The sequence below is a fragment of the Aquila chrysaetos genome, chromosome 10 (assembly GCF_900496995.4).
Source record: "Aquila chrysaetos chrysaetos chromosome 10, bAquChr1.4, whole genome shotgun sequence".
NCBI lineage: Eukaryota > Metazoa > Chordata > Aves > Accipitriformes > Accipitridae > Aquila > Aquila chrysaetos.
This window is the reverse complement of record NC_044013.1, coordinates 1252700-1264934: the sequence shown is the minus strand read 5'-3', so window position 1 is coordinate 1264934 and position 12235 is coordinate 1252700. Positions and strand designations below refer to the sequence as shown.

Sequence of the window (12235 nt, the reverse complement as noted above, 5' to 3'; positions counted from 1 at the left end):
GGAAGTAGCAACCCACCATTAAATGGTTTAATAATTTTTTAAATCAACAGTTCCCAAACTGTAGACAGTTGGCTCCTCTTGGTCAATGGAGCTATGGTAACTGCTCTGCAGCTGGTTTAAATACTACTATTAAACAAAAAGTTGTATGAATTCTCAGGTCCATGTGGCTGTGCTGTTGGTTCACCAGAAGTGTTGCACCATTAGTTCAAAAATTTACAACCACTGGTTCACAATGAGATGAAATGAGAAGAGAAGGCACACTGTCTTCAAACCACCTCCTGAGTGTTTCAGCGTCTTACACATTTGGTGCCAGCCACCACTAGTCATAGCTACTGGAAAGGATGGCTGGTAAGCCCCATGATCTGCTTACATCGTCCTTTTCAGTCACGCAGTGGTATACACAGTGGATACAGTGTAGGCATGCATATGAAGTGGAGATAGTGCAATATGACAGTGCATATGCTTCTGTAATTCAGCTTCAGATACATCCAATGCAATGAGACAAAATTCAACCAGCTGTATATGTGTGTTATTCTAAGTGAAGAACACTTAGGGACATGGTTGAGTGGTGGACTTGGCAGTGTTTGGTTTAGGGTTGGACTTGATGATCTTAAAGGTCTTTTCCAACCTATATGATTCTATGATTCACTACAGACATACAAACACAGACAGAATTCAGACACAGGAGGCTTGGCATCTGCTTCGCAGATACTACAATTAAAGAAATTTAGGTTTTCTACAAGAAACAACCCCCTCCAAAATAGCAATTAAAGCCATTAGAAAGAGACAAAGATTCTATGGCTTTAAGAAAAAACAAGGCTTTTCCTATAAGCCTGGAAGTTTAGACAATAAATACAAAGATGTTGCTATACTTACACAATGCTCATCATCACTGATAAGCAAGTACTCTTTCAAGTTTAGTAAGTTTGTGTTGATTTATTGCAAAACCAAAATTAACCATGTAAGTCACCGAGGAAAGCTTCTATGTGGTCCTTGTCAGTGTCCTTCTGTGTCTGTGGCTGCGAGGCAGTGCTCACAGATTGCTCGTCCCATGTCAGTGGCTGGAATGATTCAGTGACTTACTCAGTTTATTCAGGCTTAACCTGGAGAGTCTGGAGTTTCCACACACTTATACTTGGCGGCAAAAATGTTGATCATGGCACAATCCTATGAAGTTCATAGGGTTTACACTAGTTAAGGCTTATTTTTGCCATGAAAGACAAAATAATAATGCTCCACTTTAAATAAGAGCAGAATTACCACTGTAATTATTGGTCTGCAGCAGCACTGAAGTATGCAGGAAGCATCAAACCTGGGACCATGCTAACTCCTCCAAGGTGATCTTAATTCAATACTGAGATGGACAGAGCTTAAGGATAAAAGTGTCACAGAACAAGTTAAATAGTGGTTGGACAGGTCTTGACAGTATTGTAATGTATAGACAAACGCGCTGAGTGTCAGTAAATGAGAAACCTCATTATTATCTTTCCCAAGCAACTTTACTTTTTCTCATTTTAAAAAAAAAAGGACAGCACAGTGCAAAAAAGGAAGCAATGGTTCCTGTGCTTCCCAGAGGAGGAAGCTTGGAAAGCCTGTTGATTACAAATAGAAGAAAGAAGTGGAACAACAGAAAGAGAGAACAAGCTAGGACTTCAGCCAGGTGCTGATCAAAGAGCTTAACTGAGGTTGGGGGCTATCAGAGGGCAGATTTACATTCTTCCTGCTTCCAAGTTAGTAAAAGATGACTTCCACCCAGTTACACTGCAGTTGACTAAAGTAGCACTCTCCTACCTTGCTGTCCCATGGGTAGGTAGATTTTGTTGTAGTGATTTATCAATTAAAAATTAAAAAAAAGAGAAGATGCCCTGCAGGCAGGTCATTTATTTCAGGTCACAACTGCATATCTGTATGTCAGATAGTTTGGCAGCACACTACCTTTGCTTTTTAGCTTTGTACTATTACAAAAGATCACTGAGAAGAGCTTATTAAAGACAGCAATGTCCCAACAAACACTGCAGCTACGCTGATCTACAGGAAATGCACTTAAAGGAATGAAAGGAGATCTGACAACTAATACTTTGTATTTTCCCAGATCTCCTACCCAGACGAGCAAGCTCCCAGGTGACATATTGGCCTGTATTAGTGGTGCTGGTGTCCAAGAGGGAATGGACTGAAATGCTACTATATTCTGTTTCTCTGAATCCTGATGGAGACTAGCTGAAATGGTAACTATTCTGATTAACATTCACTTCATGATTACAGAGTAAAAGAAACATCTTTTCTTTCTCCTCTAAAGACAATGCCTGCTCATTACAGTTTGTGATGTCCATATGTTTTCTGAACTCAGGCTGCATCGCTGCATATGGAATTGTTGCTAATAGCTTTAATATCTAATTACTTGAAGGTGCTTAGGCTAATAAAGAAATTAGTTTGAAGAGACTGCCAGAGATATCAGACTGTGTCACTGAGGTGGGAGATGAACAGTTGAGCTGCCTCGTGGCAGGTCCCTTGTAGAGACTGGGAATTTGAGGAATGACATTTCTGAGCTGCTTTTAAGATGATGCAGCATATACTAACCCTTATGGACAAAGGGCTAAACTCCATGGTATTCAAATATGGATCAAGAGCACAGCATGTGACCTAGCCTCTGCTCATCCCTTTTGGGATGCATATGCATACGCAAGCCCCCAACTGCAGGGAAGCACATGTCCTGAGGCAGGCTCAGCCCAGGGCAGGACAAGGACTCCAACAGGACACCTCTCAGGGCAGCACCCCTCTCTTCTGCATTTCTTACCGATGGGTCCTTTCAGTTCTTTTTGTGAGGCGAAGAGGTAGGCTATTTATGTATTTTTCATGCCTAGTATTAGTACATGGCACACAATATTACTGTATACCATATTACTGTAGTGAACTGGGTAACACCTAAGATTTTCCTCAACAGCTCACATAGCATTTATGTTTAACTGAAGTTTACAAGCCCACTGTGCAAATACCATGACAGTATATACTCATGTGAAGGTTAAAAAAATGTTTGTCTCATGAGAGGAAGACATGTTGAAAGATAAGTTAAAATACTGACTTGTCCAACAGTGTTTGAAATAGCCTAGGTCGATAAATAAAAAAATCCAAAAAACCAAACTTAGTTGATAATCATGTGCAAAGCCATAGAAACAGTAAGAAACCTTGGACAGCTTTTAAATTATTATTCAATATGGCTCTAATGGAAATAACATTGCCTTTGAGAATGAAGAACTAATTTACAAACAGTTACTCTGGCACAGCTTCTATTGGAGCATTTGTTGGTCAGTGTTAAGCCTTTTCAGTGAGGCAAAAAGATGGCCTGTTTACTTCTTAATTTTTATGGTTATTACTGGCCTCACACATACAACAATTAATTTCTATAGCTCTACATATTATTTGATGTGAACAAGCCTCTAAACATGTCTGTTTCTTTCCACTTCTTCCATTTGTTTTACTTACATCCTAAATAAACAACTTTTAAAAATACTTGTAGGAATATTTTTTTAACTAAGTAATGTTTTCCAAACTGCCTTCATATTTGGGCTTTACAGGGACACTGCTAACAATCTGTACTTACCACAAAGACGACAAAAATAAATTCTGCAAGGCACAGAAAATGAGGAGGAGGGAGATACTGTGAAGAGACAAGTAATGGTTTTTAGTGCTCAGAAATTTGTAACAGCTTTTGTGCACTTCTGTGCCTCTTTCCTTTATGTGCCACCATCACAGAACACTTTGCAGCACTTGGAGAGGACAAAGTAAATACGTGAGCTTCCTTTTAAATCCCGTATGTGAGGGAATGCTTCCAGTGCTCAATATGAACAGGGATACAATTTCAGGGATGTTCCTCTCAGATTCCTTGCTATGACAAACAGTCCTGAAAGCTGCAGTTCAGGCCCGAGTTCCCAGCTCTGACACCAGGCTGTGCTCTGGGGAGAAGGGGTACAGGGCAGGCAGCATTCGTGAGGTGACAGCAAACTTGCCTGATTTCCGTTAGAAAACTTAGCAATCAGCACCATGTTCCAGTTTTGGTGTATCTCCAGTGGAACAAATACATCAGAAAATTCAGAACACCCATTCCCATTTCCAACCTCATTACAACTTACCAGGTTACTGTTTCCCACTGTCTTCATTCAATTCAGAAAAGATCATGCCTACATAAACAGGTGTTGCAGTTTTCTAAGTCACAGGAATATCACACATGATTCACTAGGTGGGCAAGATTTAACATGAATAGTGGTTGCAGTGAGCAGACTCATCAGCATCCTAGTTTCATTTACTCTTACAAACTGAAGGTACATCTCCTAAACTTTTCACTAACTAATATTAGACATAAAAATCTAACCACAAAATTTTTGGTAAGTTTGAAATGATTACAGAAGAAATACTAAAGACCTCTCTAAACTTCAGGTTAACTTGAAAAGCTTATCTAGGGAGTCAGAAATAAATTTTTACCCCTTTTAAGACTGCGAGACTTTTGCCATCAAATAGAAAAGACATTGAAAGTAAAATTTCCATACATTTCAATGCAGCCAAGATCTCATTCCTGTAAATTACATCTTGGCACTCTGACTGCAATAAATCCAACCTGAACAAAAATAAGACAGGGTTTAAAGCCTGTAGGAATCTGAAGCTGTCAGCTGTCATTTCAGCAGGTAGTCAACCTGATAGTTTTGGGCTAACAAGCTAAACTAAAGTTAAAGGAGATAGATCTAAGTACAAGTAATTCTAAGAGATACTTTTCAGTCAGTGCCAGTGATGGGTGTAATACCCATCCAAGTGGGCTACTTTAGACTCCAAGAAAAGCAATTGCCCAGATAAAACTGAAGTAATTAGTTTAAAAGATAGCAGAACTGTATTTACCACAGAAGTGGATCTATGTCCAGATCAGGTGATCTTTCACTCAAAAGTTTTTAAAACTCCCTGTGAATTGCAACAGTTTGACTTAAAGAGTCTAGGTCTAGCGCATATCAAAGATATACTTTTTCAATTTTCTTGGCTTTGAAGTTTAAGCAAACATTTGTCAGCCATTTTTACAGTCAATAAGATATAAAGAACACAACCTCATGCATACACAAGAAACACAGGAATAGCACAAAGCTCTGGAACTGGCAGACTGTGTTGTACATATGCACGCAACTACATTTTTCACGACACTATTACGTCAGTGAGACGTGCAAAGCATGAGGTCAGGGTCCAAAGCTAAGCAGGCAGGAGGCAAAGATGCCTTTGCGGAGGCAAACTGGATGTGAATTGTAATCCAGCGAAGGTAAGGACCATTTGCACTGAGGTCTTACCTCCTTACTTCTGTGCTCTCTACTGATTCCCTCTAGCTTCCCTTTTACCTCTGCAGCATCTCTCTATTAAAATCATCTTTTTGGGGCTTTCAATAGATAATCGTCAGAGAATCCCTCAGTAAAAGACAGGCTGTCTCATGAAGCTGGCTTCAACACTGAAATTACAACAGTTGGGAATGCTGGAGTGGCTGCATTCCCTCTTCATCAGCTGGATTCTGATGAGACTGAGAATGATGAGGGATGGTAGGCAGGGCAGGTGCTCTTCTGCAGATCTATACTTGCTCCCTACCTCCTCAGCCCTGATGTGGACACATTCTTGTCTGTAACTGTTTCTTCCAGACTCTCCAGGAAGTTATATGCTTAAAGAGAGAACGGTACTAGCGAAGCTGAGACTCCCCTTCCTCGAATGCATTGGAAAATAACTCACAGACATTCCTCTCTAGATGTAGAATGGGACCCAGCCCATGACATTCTGTTATGTATGTGCAATCTCTTGAATCTGCAACATAATCTAAAAGAAAATCTGAATGCATCTCCAGGTAATAAGAGGACACTGTTCAATAAAAACTGGCTGGCAGAGTTTCAGCTATAATAAAGCAAAGATTAATATAACCAAGGGGTTACACATTAAGCCTCTGAACTAATTAAAAATGAGAACGCAACAAGCAGTAAGCCATTCAGCCAATCTATTAGCAAAACAAGCACTAACCACATTAGACTATGTTTAAAATTATCAGGGCCTAATAAAAACAATCTACCAATTCTCAAGCCAGTGAAAATGAACTAGCCAGACGAAGCAGTTTAATCTCCTTTAGCTAAGGAAGGAGAGTGCTAGCTAAAGCCCTGGCGTGCTGACTGACCTATAATCCATTCTTACCCAAGACAGATGCTGCCACTGCCTGCCCAAGGGAAGTGGAAGAAGAGGAAAGGGAAATTTGGAATACTCAAAAATGCCTTTACTTACATTTTAAAAAAACAGGAAATATTACCTTTATGCTTCCAATGCTACTTTTTTCTTTCTAAGAATTAAACCCTCAATATACTAGTGAAAGGCCTGAAAATGTTTGTAGTTTTAAAGGGCTTTGTCCTGACTATTTCTGTGTAATAAGTACTGGCAAAGCTACTCTATAATTTTGATTTAAAAAATAAATCTATAAATAGACAAGTGTGGTTGATGAAGCAAAACTGCATTTCCAGCACAGGCATACACATAACCACAGAATAATAAAGAAACAAAAGACTCCATCCAGAACTTTCCAAAACATGTTGTCATTGTGCCTAGGGGCTTCAGCTGCTGGCTCACAGTCCTCTTCCCTAGGCATTCAGCTTCAGAGGAACTCCCCTCTCCAGTGCAGGAACCCAGCAATCAAACCCAGATTGACTGGGTTTTGGAATTAACTTATTTTTATCATTCCCTTTCGCTTCAGGCATTTCCCCCAGTCACAGACTCTGCGTCTCTACAAGACAGGCCCCATAGGAAGGCCCTGTCCTTCCTGTGGTGGGCATAAAGTATCTGCCTTGGACGTGGAGACACATCTGCTGTTCGACATGCTATTTTTAGATTCAACATATCTTGAGAAAATGCCTGAAGGATTCATTAGGGCGGCTTTTCATCTCTGATCCGCGTTTCCACTTCAGATATAGTTGAAATGGGTATCCTCAGAGAGTAGGGCTCCATCCAGTGTCTGCTAGATGAGTTACTTAAATCTCTGCTTAAGTTTATGAATTAAACCTCAGAGATTTAAGCCTATGCTCCCACTCCAAAGGAAAGTCATACTCTTCAGTAATAAAACCAGTAGTAACTACTAATAACTGGAACAGAAAACAGTAAAATTCTCAGCCATTTCGTCTGGACAGGCAAACATTCTGGTATTATTCCAGCCTTTCAGGACCTATTCTCTTGTCAGACAAGGCTGGGAGAGAGAGTATGATGGCTGTTAAGAGTAATAGCTGATCAGACATTTCCAAGGTAAGCCTTTGAAAAACAGACTATGGTGAAATTCTTGGTATTGAATTGTTGGATTTTTTTTGCAAAAGACTCTTATTGACCTTATCAGAACCAGGATTTTATCCTGTTGCTTTAAACAAGTGAGTTTAACAGTAAGGATGTGCATGGTATTTTTAAGCACAGGCTCCAGATTCCTACCTTCCCATGAAAAATACTCTTTGTCATTTTGGTATCTAAAAGCTTGTTCCCAGACTGAATATTGGGATTTAATCTGTGAACAGAATAAAAATGGATAAGCGCATTTGTCTACATGAAAAAAAATGCCCTTTAATCTTAGTTCAGACCCATAAAATCTAGGTTGCATCTTAAACTGTTCTGTGCAGCTGAAATAGGTTAAAGAAAACTCCCTTCTACTCTTCATTTCTCATGCATACAGCATTATCACTTACAATTAGGCATGACATTTCAGTAAACATTGCTTGTATTAAGTTAATAGACAAAGCACACAGGAGACAGCTATCAGCTAAAGAGGAAAAGGGAAACAAAGCACTGATGAAGCAGACTTTTACACTGGCAAAGAAACAGAGAAGTATGTGGATTACCATTTTTACCTCCACCCAGACTAAACTTCTGGTATGTTGCTCAGTCGTACTTACTTACTCACTTTCTAAGAATATTGAGAGGCTCATCTGTCAAAAAAAGCATTAACCTGAAAGTAGTTCCTTTCATCTAAATTTGTCAGACATCTTATAAAAAACTCAACTACCTAGTGATTTGTTTCCTGAATTCCTTGCTTTGTTTGTATAAATTGTACATAACTTATATTCACCAATTTTATTTAACACTGAACAACTCAATAAAATCTTACTAAACATGGGCTAATTGAGAATGGTGATGTTTCTATTAAAGTATGCATAGTAACAAAACAAAAATGCAAGAACATTACCTGTATTAAACAGATTTGCTGCTAGGCACCATATTGTTTTAAAGGTTGTGAACTCTGACAAGATCATTTCATCACTAAGGGTTAGACTATAATCCCTTCATGCTGGATGGGAATTTACACCCTGGGGATTTTCTGCCATTAGTTACAGTTGGGTTACTCACAGCATAATCATGCTATGAACAAGGCTACGGGCATCAGTTGTACTCAGATCTAGGTTATTAGGTCTCAGGTTTAAGGTCTTTTTAAAGAATGAAAGATACAGCATGCATTCAATTCAGAACTGAAAACCACTTTTGTTTATCTTTAAAAGTGACATAAAGAAAGAATACTTTATCTGCACATTAAGAAAACGTCAAAATGTTCCCCAAAGGTATCCAAATTAACATGTATGTAAATTATCTGTCATTTTGATATGCAACAGTCAGTGTGCATACAGCACTAAGCACTTCAAGAAGGGATATGACCTACTCTTTGTCAGGTTGGGAGTAAGGGAAACCATGAGAAATAAACACCATTTTTGAAAACAGGACCAGAGTATCCAGCATTGGAGTTACGCTGTGAATCATTGTCCCTTCCTCCTTGCTCACTTTTAGATACTGAATTAACTCAAGCTATGAGGCTATGAGGACACGTAGTTGCCTTGCAGCAAACATATTATATGACTTAATTTTAGAATAGTGTCTCCTTTGGTGACTACTTTAGATATTCTCATGAAAATCAGTTTCAAAGTATCATTTAAGGACCATCTGGACAACCCGTTTATTCACTGAATATGCAATCCTGCAGCCATTAAAAAGTAATGCAGCCAAGACAGCAGATTAATTAATTAAAGACATTCTTTCCTTTGTAGCATAGACCCAATCCTGTATTTTTAAAAGTTCCTTACTGTGGAAATTCTGCAGCATTGACATATAAGTTTATAGCAATAAACTCTTTCACAAGACTTTGTTTTCGGTAAAAATTCAACTCTGAATATAACACTGCTTCTAGGCACAATGTAAACCTCAGCAGGAAAAGGGCCCTGCAGTGCTCTGAATAAACATTTTGGTGCATGTCCTCTGCATATACTCAGCATGCAATACATGGTTGCTACCTCATATTTCCAATATGCCTGTAAGTTATTGCTTAAACAAAATAGCTGTATTAAGAACATGCAATTCCCAAGGGGAATTATTCTGACATCCACAGTGCTGCTCATGAACGGAGCTATTACCACGGAAAACAAGCATCAGCTTCTAAAATGGGATACTAATTTATAGTTTAGGCTGCTGTTATAATATACAGCAGGCCAGAAAAAGCCCCTGATATTTCTAATATTTAAGCTCCTTGAAGGAGCACCTTTACCTCCTCCTAATCAAAACTTACATGAGCATCCTCTCTGCAAATGCAGTTGCTTGTATTTCTGTTTGATTAGGGTCCTACCACCATCCCTTTCAGATGCATAATTGTATGCAAATTTGACACTGCAGGCTAGCCTCTGTTTATCAGAAAAAGAATGTAATCTATTATGACCAAACACCAAAAAGAGTAGAAGGAACTTGTGCTTGAGCTGCATAATAAGCAGTTATGACATCTGTAGTTTTGCTTTCCTTCATTAGCTGCTTTTTAAGGAAGGGTTAACTTTTTCCTATGTTTACCTTGTGAAACTATGTGCAATTTGAGACTAAACAGTCTAAAATGTACTGTTCAAGTGGCTTCAATAAAGAGCCTTCATGTAACTGTAAAGCATTGCCATTGTGGCCAAAGCCTGACATTCACAGTGCTGACAGTGGCCTGTCAGGGCCCAACCTTTCATTTACAACATCTAATTTGAAAAGTTGTGCTCGTGTGGATAAGGAACTAAGCTATTTTTTTCTTTTGCAGCCTCCAGATGTTTTGGGGTAAGTTTTGAACATTCCATTTCAGTCTTTTAAATAAAAACACAAAAAAGATTTTAAAATAAAACTTCTTGCTGGATGCTGGAGATCATTAACGTACCGTTTGTAAACATCGTGCACACGCAAAACAACCTATATAGGGTTATCATTTACATTCCAGTCAGTCTTGCTTAAACAGTGATGCTGTAATTTGGCTCTTTACTTTTAGCTATGGTTTAATCAGTTATGACTTTGATTTTTTTTCTATTCATAAAAGTGAGCTCCAGTACCACCACCACCACCTTTATCTCCAGTTGCTGAGATACAACACAATCATTTACATGTTACTCCCAGGCGCGGTCCTTAGGTGTGAGCCCTAGCCATCATCCCTGCGAACAGCAAAGCTGGGCGTGAATACGCTGCAGCCCACCTACAAACCGACTGGCGCCCGGGACAACTGGCCGTGTCACCAGCACTGCCTTCTTGCACGGCCTCCCCTTCTGCTCATGGCTGCCCTCACCTCCCTGTCCTGAGAAGGTGCAAGCGCAGAGGCCTTCTCTTACAGCCTCCAGAAACTTCTGATAAAAACCCTTTGATCAGATTCATTCCAATTGCTACTCAGTTGCCATTTCCCCTCTGAAGTTACAGAATATCTAACCAAGGTTGCCCAGAACCTGAGCCAGCCATTTGCCTAAAATTTCCCATTTCAACGGATAAGTAAATTTCAACACTGTGCTGTATTTGTGCTCCTATGAACCAAAAACTACAGAAAAGACAACAAACTCCTTCACCCAAAATGCAGGTTTCACTCTGACCCCAATAACAACCAGTATCATAACCACATATTGATTTTAATTTGTAATGGAAGGACAAAATGATCTAAAGCAAAAATACATCTTCATAAAATTTTATTTCTTTCTACCTAATTCCCTTCCCAATTAAATATAAGCACATTAGCATTACAGAGAAGGCCTGGTGTCAGAAAACATAAGTTCAATCATACATTACCACATTCATAAACTGTAGGTGTTTAAAAGTCATAAAACTTTCCTGTTAAACTTGGCTTTCTGGAACGTGGGGAGAAACGAGCACTGCTAGCTAGTCAAACCATCATTTTACATCAGGGCTGAAGACACTGGGGATGAACCGCCCTCGGAAGACACTGGGGTTTACCCCAGTAACTGCAAGGAGGAGCAAAGACTCTCACCTGGACACGAGCAGAACACCATCAGACATCTAACGTGAGGTGGCTGATGACGGAGGGCCCTGCACGTGCCCTCCCCACTGCTGGGGGTTCGGCTGCCAGCACTCCGGCAGCTCAGAGACGGCGCGGCCGGGGGCTGCTCCCTTCCCTCTGGGGACACGGGGACAACGCTGCAGGAGCTCGTGGCCGGGGCTGACCCCCTGTCCCTGGCAGCTGCCTCCAGCTGAGGCCCTAGCGTTTGCCCCGCTGAGCTCCAGCCCCAGCTGCACCCCAGATGCTCCACAGCCAGACCCGGGCCAGGGGCCTGGCTGCCTTGCTCGTCCCCAGCCCTGTCCCATCACCGCGGCCCTGCCTGGAGACCCCGGGGCTGCATCTGACTCTGGTTCCCTTCGTCAGGTCTCACCCTGGGCCCAGCCCACGGGCTGCCATCCCAGCCTAGCCTCCACCCTGCCCCATCACCGTGGCCCTGCCCAGCAGTCCTGGTGCTGTGCTTCATCGGGCCTGACCATGACCCCAACCCGTGGGCTGACTTCTCACAGCCCTGCTCTGCTTCCACAAACCTGCCCACAGACCTGGGCTCTGGGCTGCTCCTGGCCTGCCCTGCTCCCTCACTGGGGACGGTGGGACAGATCCTGCCTTGCTGGCGTGGGGTCCCCCTTGGCTCCCAGCACCCTGTGCCATAGGGAGCAGCCAGCCCTCATTGCTTCCTGACAGGCGAGATGAATTCCCCTATATTATCTTAATATTGAAAGTACAAAAGGTGGTAATAGATAGCCAGCCTCAGTAAAACACTGGCAATTAAAATATGCACAAGAAAAAACGATTACTAATTTGACTCCTCTGCATATATAGGAGCACTGGAACTATACTAGAAAAATATCTGCCTTTGTTAACTACAGTATTAACTACTGATCACAGGAAGAAAAATACCTGGTTCATTAAGAATGAAAATGGTATGGATAC

General features: G+C 40.9%; 1 long non-coding RNA gene across 1 annotated transcript; it reads left to right on the top strand.

Annotated features, from left to right (window-relative positions):
• The first annotated feature begins 2100 nt into the window (after window positions 1-2100).
• LOC115347079 lies at window positions 2101-11959 on the top strand. The gene is made up of 4 exons (XR_003925370.1): window positions 2101-2225; window positions 10076-10092; window positions 11193-11314; window positions 11669-11959. It is a non-coding gene; the product is annotated as an uncharacterized LOC115347079 (long non-coding RNA).
• Window positions 11960-12235: the final 276 nt, after the last annotated feature.